Below are 8,041 nucleotides of genomic sequence, written 5' to 3' on the forward strand. Positions count from 1 at the left end.
TGTCTACCCCTAAAGATGCATCCTGGTGGGGCATCTGAAGGGGTTGGGAACATACAGATGAGAGCACCTTGAGTTCCTGTTGGTAATGCTGTGATTTGCAGTGCCTTTGCAACCCTTTCTGGAAGTGCTTAGATAACATAATGGGCTCCTATGGCATCTGAGGAGACAAGGTTTGACATTCCTTAGACAGTGTTTTGATGAGGAAAGTGTTTGTATTTAATTAAGTCTGCTCCGTAGTAATGGGTTTGAGGCTGTAGAGAGCTGAGCAGGGATGAGAATAATATTGCCCAAGTCCAGTAATGCAGAAAGAAATTATTAGTTTAACGGGGTGTGAAATTACCCATTTTGTTTTCTTCAGAATTAACTGTAGTTCACTATACAGTCTGCAGTGGCTGACAAAACTACATCAGAGGGTTGCCCATGCAAGAAGCCAGAAAGCATTTCCCTGCAAGACTGTGGTGTAGCTCTAAGAGGACAGTTGGTAGCAGATTGATGGGTGACAGTGCATTGCTGTGTAAGAAGCTGAGTTTAGTTCTTGGGGAGGAAGGCTAGGTGGCTGAGTTTCTGACTGCTTTGGGCATAGGGAAGTGGGAATGGGACAGTATTACTGTATGTTAGGCAATTGCCTCCAAGTGCCATTCCATAGGTGCAGTGAGCAACAGCCAAGCGAGTGTACTTGGCTCCAGTTCCAGAATAAGCTGCAGTGCATGGTGGTTGCCAGAAAAAGAACAAAGGAGTTGCTTAATGCACCAAGAGTAGCTGTTCAGAGTGACACCTACACACATAAGAAAATTTTATATTTACAGGTGCCTGATAATGAAAGGGAAAGTGTATCAGAGCTGAATAGAGGCAGCAGTGTGCACGGATCCTTCCAGGAGGTGCGGATGTAAGTATGGAATTTGGATTTTGTGTTTTCGATGTCGGTGGGAGTTGGGGCTGCAGCAATCCAGAGGCGAGGTGCTGACAAGGGATCCCAGTGTGGTGTAAAAATAAACTCCCTGTGGATTGTTGAAGTCCTGCAGCATCTGTCTTCTGGCCCTTTTTTTCTCTTGGTGAGCTGCCTTGGCTTTTTAAAGATAACGGAAGGCAAATTAATATTTTGTCCCGCAATATAAAGCTGATTTGTGATGAATTGTTTGATGTATTGCTTCCAGACAACAAACAAATCCTGATGTCAGTTCATATTGTCATTCCTTCAAACCTGAACCACTGGGGACCCTTTGAGCCACTGTTAGAGCCACAGACACCTGGTATGGCTCCCAGCACAGCGATACCACGTGCTTCTGGGGGTGCTGCTCTATTTGTTGTGTCCCAGGTTTCTTAAATCAAAAGCTGTACCACGTGTTTAAAAAAAAAAAAGGGAAAAAATGAGTGTTTCAGTGTCTCCTTGCTTCCTGCCTGGTGTATGCTTTCCTCTCCAACAAGCCCTCTGCTAAGTGTCAGTGATGGATGCCCGTTCTCCCCAACACGTGCAGGGATATAATGTTGCACAGTGATTGGATTAACTGGGACTTGTTATACTGCACCGGTACAAGGCCTGGATCCATGGGGCTGGAAGAACACTAATGAGTTTTCAGCATTTGAGATGGGATGGATCATTAGATGGTCACTGATAGGGTTTTTTGTTTTTTTTGTTTTTTATTCTCTAGGAAGCAGAGCAGAAAATTGGATTTTTAATTTTTTTTTCTTTTTGCCAGGCTTTGTCTAAAAATAAACCATAAATGTAGCATTGAACTTGATAGTATCATTATCATCTACTTCTGAAGTGCAAAGGCTCTTTATGTGTTCTTCTAGAGAGTGGCTTAGCCTTAGATTTAATTTCAAATATGAGTCTGTCCCTATCTTGTCAGTAAAGTTTCTCAGTTTTCTGTAGTTGCTTGGATGACCTGTGCAACTCTTTGTGAGCAGTGACGTAACAAGATTAGCACTGATCTTTCTGCAGCAAAAGTTCTCCCTTGCCTTTCCCTTGAGGCTCTTGTGCTGCCACCGAGTACTGGTGCCACGTACTTGACATTGCATATTGAGCCTAATGCATTGGCATGGCAATCTGCTCCAGAATTTATTTCAGAGATCTTAAAGAGACTGAGAAATTTTATTTCAGGTGGATGTGACTTCAGCTAGTAGGAGGCAACCACATACAAGATGACCTTGGTGGCAGGTGAGCTGGTGTGTTAGTTGAGTACTGTGAGGAGTCCTTAACTTTTGAGCCAATAGTGTGAGTGTGGTGAAGCTGGAGTATTTTTCTTTGTGTTGAGACAGGAGAAAAAGGTTTATAAATGGGCTGTCTTCCTCCCCTCCTTTCCCCAGCCTTTTAAAATCCAAGTTTCCTTTGAAAGTGGCACGTGCAGGCAGACCGCGAGGAGAAGGAACAGGGCTGTATTTTAAACCAGATAATGCAGTGCTGATTTGATAATGAGATAAAGGTGGGCTGATATATATTCGGGCTAAAATGTTTTTAATCAGTTGATTATTATTATTGTTATTATTATATTAAGCTCTCTTTTTGTTTTTCTAATTTGCCTTTTGAAGATATCAGCCTCAGTTAATATTTTCTAATAATATTTTAATAATATAAGTTCTTTTGACTCTTATATGCTTATTTGTGGAACTTTTCTTGCTACTGAAAGTATATATCCTCTTTGTTTATGCACCTTAAAACCTTAGTGAACGTAATGACGGTACATTTTTATGCACTGGTTTATTTGTGTAAGTCTTTCACTGTGACTGGAGATTTCTGTAAGCATAGGTAAAACACTGACATCTAGTGCCTAAAACAGTGCATCCAAACACACACTGAGACCACTCCCGTTCCTCTTGTGGTGGACAGAGTCGGCTATCTGGTAACATTATGGACTGGATATAGTATTATGGATTGGCTCTGGATGAGCTGTTATTTTGTACAACAAGAAGTTGCTAGAGGGTGGCTGGCAGGGCAAGGTGGAAGCTTCTCTAGTGGAAGCTCCTCATGAAGAGGTTTCAGTGGGGGTGATCATACAGCAAGAAAATCCAATCTACCTGTTGTCTATTGCTATGCTGAAGACACGTTTCCTTTCAAAATCCTTGTGTTAAAATAGCCTGTCTAAATACAGGCTATAAAGAGTTTTTTTGTTAAGTCTGAGTGCTGTCCTTACTGAGCCAGATGCAGAGGAGTTGCAAGGTCGGGCTGTACATCAAATCTGCTGAGGCTAATCAAAGCAGTTAACCAGAGAATGGCTTTAACTGAAAAATTACCACTGAGAGATGGAAAACGATCCCCTGGTGCAGAGAGCAACCTCTGCCCTTCACCTAGCATCATAAGGAGCATGGTGGGATGTGGCATGATGTGACACCAAGCTGAGGACCTCACAGCCAGTCTCTAAGAACTTCCTCACTGAGCTACACCAAGCTCCATGTAAGAAGTAGCTGTCTTTTCTGGACTGCATTACTCCTCTTGGAGTATGCTGCCTGAACAAGTGTTTCTAATGGTCCTCTCATCTGTTTCCAAGTTCAAGTTTAATATGTCTTTGGCCTTGTGTGCTTACTTGTTGTTGTGTCACTGTTGATCTTCAGTTCTGAGTTAAATATCAGCTGGTAGACACAGCTTTGGGGATTTGATCTCTTCTTTGCCTTAGCCATAAATACCCTAGAAAGCTTTTTTTTTTAAGTGCAGTTCTCCTTTCTCTCTCTTCTTAGTTGCTGATGTGTCAATCTGTGCTAGTTTGTGTATACAGGAACTTGTAATACCCCCTAGGAGGTCTCATGGGGCCTTTCAGTTTCTTCCCATCTTTACCAAAAGGAGCTCCTGATCTCTCCAGGTCTCCTTCTGCTTTCCCATATAGCAGGCTGAAGTGGGCAGTCTGGAGGCAGCACGAGGGTTTTCCTCTCACAGTATTTGCCAGCTGATGGCATCCTGCTAGCAGCAGGGGTGTTACTCCTTGCGAAAACATTACTGAGTATTTTATGCCTTTCCCATTACGTGGCTGCTTTCCTTGTGTCTCTGCTAATCCGAACCAGTGGTCCAGCAAATCCTTCCAAGGAGTATCTCCAGCAACTCCAAGGACCAAAGCCTTTGGGAATGAGCAGGACTCCTGCTCTCAGGAGTCTCAGGTCCTCTCTTTAAAGTGGACATGGGTTTGCCTGTCACTGAAGGCCAGTTCCTCCTTCCCATGCACTTCTCCCTGCAGTCCCCGCTCCGGCACCACGAGCTGTTCACCAGGGAAAGGATGCAGAAGCTTTGTCAAGCAGATGGCTGTGCTCAAGGAAGGTAGTCACTCATGCATTACTTCTACATGACATTCTGCTATTTCCAGGTAATGTGATGAACGAAGCAAAGCTCCTTTTGTGTCCCCAGAAAAGGCTGGATCTGGCTGGTCCAAGGAATGTCACAGATGTCCCCTGCTTTGCTCATGCTGCTGAGCTGACAGAAGCAGAATGACAAGGCTATAGAACAGGCAAGGAGACAAATTTAGTGAGTTACTTTAAAATGCATACATACCCATACTTGGCTGTATGTATTTCTTCGAAGGAGGTGGCTCAGTCTTTCAAATCAGCTAGGGAACCAGTGCAACTGCCTGGAATAATTACAGGGCGTTTGTCGCTGGTTCTGATCTAATCCTTTAAGTACATCCCAGATTTCTCTTCCTATGTCTGCAGTCATATGTCACTTGCAGTTTCTAGTCTAAATAACTATATTTATGGGATTAGCTGACACACAAGCTGCCCATCAGATGAGATTTGTTATCTGGGATCTGAGCTGAGGAAAATACCTTTCTTCTGCTCTGCCACGAACAGCCCATTTTCTATTTATTTGCAATTCTTTCTTGTTGTATAAATGAAATAGTGAATATTCACTAGATACTTCTGGCTGCTAAAATGTGTGAATTACAGAAACCTTCTCTGCAAACCCATCTTCTAGGAAACCTGAAATCATATCTGAGTTATTAAAGTTTAATAGCTAGTGTGTGTATGGGGGGGAGGTAATTACTTCCCATAACATCGTTCTCTTTCAAGAATTTAGTTGTAACCCTTGATGCAAAATTATTCCACTGGCATTATAAACCACGGTGTAATGACTTATAATGTCACCTCTTACTACCACAAGAGAAACCTTTATGTTACGACTCAGATTATACACCAGAAATGAAGATAACTATAATGAAAGTAGATAGCTAAACGTGTCAAGGTGGCATTTGAGCTAAGGATTTTTTTGCAGTATGTGTTGGAGCACGACTTAATTAGGCACACTGTTTGGGTGTTGTGGGTTTATTTATTTATTTATTTAGTCCTGGTTGAAAAGGATCCACATTCAATTGTCTTCAATGGCATTTTGTGTATTTTCTGTCAGCAGAAATGGATGGCGTTGGTAAATCTCAGATTTGATATTGTTTTTCCAGCATCTTAAGAAGATGCGGTTTAAAATGCTGTCAGGTATGTCACTGATAAGAAAATTGTTGTTTCTGAGTTGGTGTGGACCCCAGCAACGTGCCTTCAGATCAGAGGAGAGCCTGAAATTGGGTTTGTTCTTATCGCAGAATCACTTAAAGCCCACGCAGTTCCAGTTCCTGCCATGGGCTGGTTGCCCACACCAGCTCAGGCTGCTCAGGACCCCATCCAAGCTGGCCTTGGGCACCTCCAATGTTGGGGCACCCACAGCTCTCTGGGCAGCACTGCCAGGGCCTCACTGCCCTCTGAGTAAAGAATTTCCTCCTGACATCTAATCTGAATCTCCCTTCTTTTATTTTAAAGCCATTTCCCTTGTTTAACAGTAAGCAATTTTAAAGTATCCCTTCGCTGTTTTCCCTTCACTCTTGTTCCCCTGCCCACAAAACATCTACAGAAACCAGAGATAGTGCAGAGGAGGAGGAGCACTGTGTTACCCCCTCACAGCCTCAGAGGGCTCCTTGGTATCTGACATACCTTAGGTCTGTGTCAAATAACAGATACTGCCCCCTTATGTTACATGTTTTACAGTAGCTGAAATGCTGACCTGTGTGCATTAAGATCTTTACACACTCATACAAAAACTCACACGGGGAATATGGAGGTTTTGAGTGCTGTGAGGCCATAAGCAGATGTCTGAGCTTATCTGAACAGATTCATTAAAAGCTATCAGGAAGCCAGTCCAGGCTTCTTTCCCATGGGGAGCTGCCCCATCAGAAGTCATACTCCAGGAAGAAACGTTGGGAGTAAATAGTGTTTATGAGTGTTTATCAGCATCAAGGCCATCCCCTCCCAGAAACAGTCAACTTCTGTGACTTAGGGAAAACAGAGCTGAAGTTAGAGCAAGTCTGGATGCTCCACTGAATCTTAAACTTCCTTCCATGTCTGATTAGGGGAAGTCGGATCCTGGCAAACCCTTGGTCCTTAATGGAAAACAGTCCTTGCTGCGGTGGCTTGGCATTACTGGGAGCATTAAAGCCAAACTTTTTTCCTGTTATGCTGTCAATAACTACACTGTTGGAGCATTCACGTTGTTACTACAGTATTTCAGTATTTATCCTCTAGAGCAAGCCTGTCAGGCATGGGGAGGAGGGCAGAGAAGAGGCTTTCATGATGTTTTGCTCCTGAGAAAGTTGCTGTTTGTTCAAATAATAAACACGATGCAGGAGCATGCCAGATGTCTTTGGCTGAGGCAGAAGAATGCCAAATATGCAGTCCTCATTTCGTTCCTATTCATTTTGATGTTGAAATGCTTTGCTTGAATGTTTCTCTTTTTTCATTTAGTTTTGATTGTGCTATTTTTTTTCTTTTAATATTAAGAATAAGTTGTTCCGCTGAAGAATTCATAAGGCAGGGAAATGATGATCGGTATTAAATTACACATTATTAAAAAGAAATTACATGGTATTTTTGAGTTAGTCTATTTTTCCTGGCTCTTGTCCCCTCCCAGTCTCTGATTTATCCTTCAGTGCCTTATTCCTGGTATGAAGAGTTAATTTCTGACTTCATTTGGATAACCACACCCATACGGGAGCTGAATTATTCTAAGGGCATCAAAATGCATCAACTTCAAGCTCCTCCAAACTGAATTTGAATTGCTTTTTTTTTTTCTTTTTATAGCAGCAGTCATATTATTAGAACAAGGTTGTTTGCCTTGCCAGAAGATTTCCTCACTCCCATCAGCAGAGGCAGCTTTCTGACACGGAGCAGTTTTGCCGATCGTATTTCAAGTGACCCTTGTAATTGGTGAGCACCAACTGGCGGTGCAGTTCCAGCATTAAACTTTAACTTCTCTCATTTAGGGTCTTAATTGTGCTTTGAAATGTTTGATGGCTTGCCTGACCTTCTTTTCTGGGTTAGCCGAGGCTGAGATTTGTCTGCCAGAAGAGAACTGCAGACAAAATCTGGAAGCATAGCACCTCATTGGTTTCAGTTTGACAGAGTGATCCGGTGTCTCTTCGTTTAGAAATGTCCCCAGACTTTTTTATGAAGTGGTAGGAAAAGTAAGACACTGAGAACACCACGAGCTTTACGGAGTAGACAATGAACATAAGCTGAAGATCCACTGATATTAAAATCAGGAAATGGATGCTGTAATCCGTTTTTGTACTTATAAATTATTTCTAAACCTTTCTTTCCTTGAAGGAAATCTCCCAGCAGCACAGAGGTTTCTCTTGCTAGCAGAAAACTCCTACAACAGAATATTTCCCTGTTTTGGACGCCTACGCTTTTCTCTGGAGACAGCAAAGTTTTCTGTTTGGTTTGAGCCAACACCTAAGTAGAGGGGACAAGAGTCATAAAGGTATTGCACGTGCACTGTCTTTCCTAGCCCCAGCCCCACACCCTAATTCTTGGTTTTCCTGCCAGCCTCATGGCTCTGTGTTAACACTTGTCCTGCCACTGCCTGCAGAGCTCAGTGCCACGTGCCTTGCTGGGGACACGGCCCTTGTCACCATGTGATGAATCTGGGAGATGCAAGATGGCAGAGACCTCGTCCAGCCCTGTTTGTGCAGAAGAGGAGCAAATCCAACACAGGAGGTAAGCAGTGGGTCCAGGCACCCACACTGTGATTGAGGAGTGGCTTGCTGCAGTGCCTTGATGGGCAACAGAGCAAGGGGGTTTG

At 43.1% G+C, this 8,041-nt stretch overlaps 1 long non-coding RNA gene across 4 annotated transcripts; it reads left to right on the forward strand.

Annotated features, from left to right (window-relative positions):
- Window positions 1–811: 811 nt before the first annotated feature.
- LOC136057798 (uncharacterized) lies at window positions 812–7,950 on the forward strand. Of its 4 annotated transcripts, XR_010623074.1 has the most exons (4): window positions 817–886; window positions 7,039–7,164; window positions 7,564–7,720; window positions 7,829–7,950. It is a non-coding gene; the product is annotated as an uncharacterized LOC136057798 (long non-coding RNA). The 4 variants fall into 4 exon arrangements; XR_010623075.1 differs by lacking the exon at window positions 7,039–7,164 and having other exon boundaries at window positions 812–886; XR_010623076.1 differs by lacking the exons at window positions 817–886; window positions 7,039–7,164 and adding an exon at window positions 2,059–2,158.
- The last annotated feature ends 91 nt before the right edge of the window (window positions 7,951–8,041 follow it).

The sequence above is a fragment of the Cyrtonyx montezumae genome, unplaced genomic scaffold (assembly GCF_038088225.1).
Source record: "Cyrtonyx montezumae isolate F1298 unplaced genomic scaffold, pur_monq_1.0 scaffold_7, whole genome shotgun sequence".
NCBI classification, from domain to species: domain Eukaryota; kingdom Metazoa; phylum Chordata; class Aves; order Galliformes; family Odontophoridae; genus Cyrtonyx; species Cyrtonyx montezumae.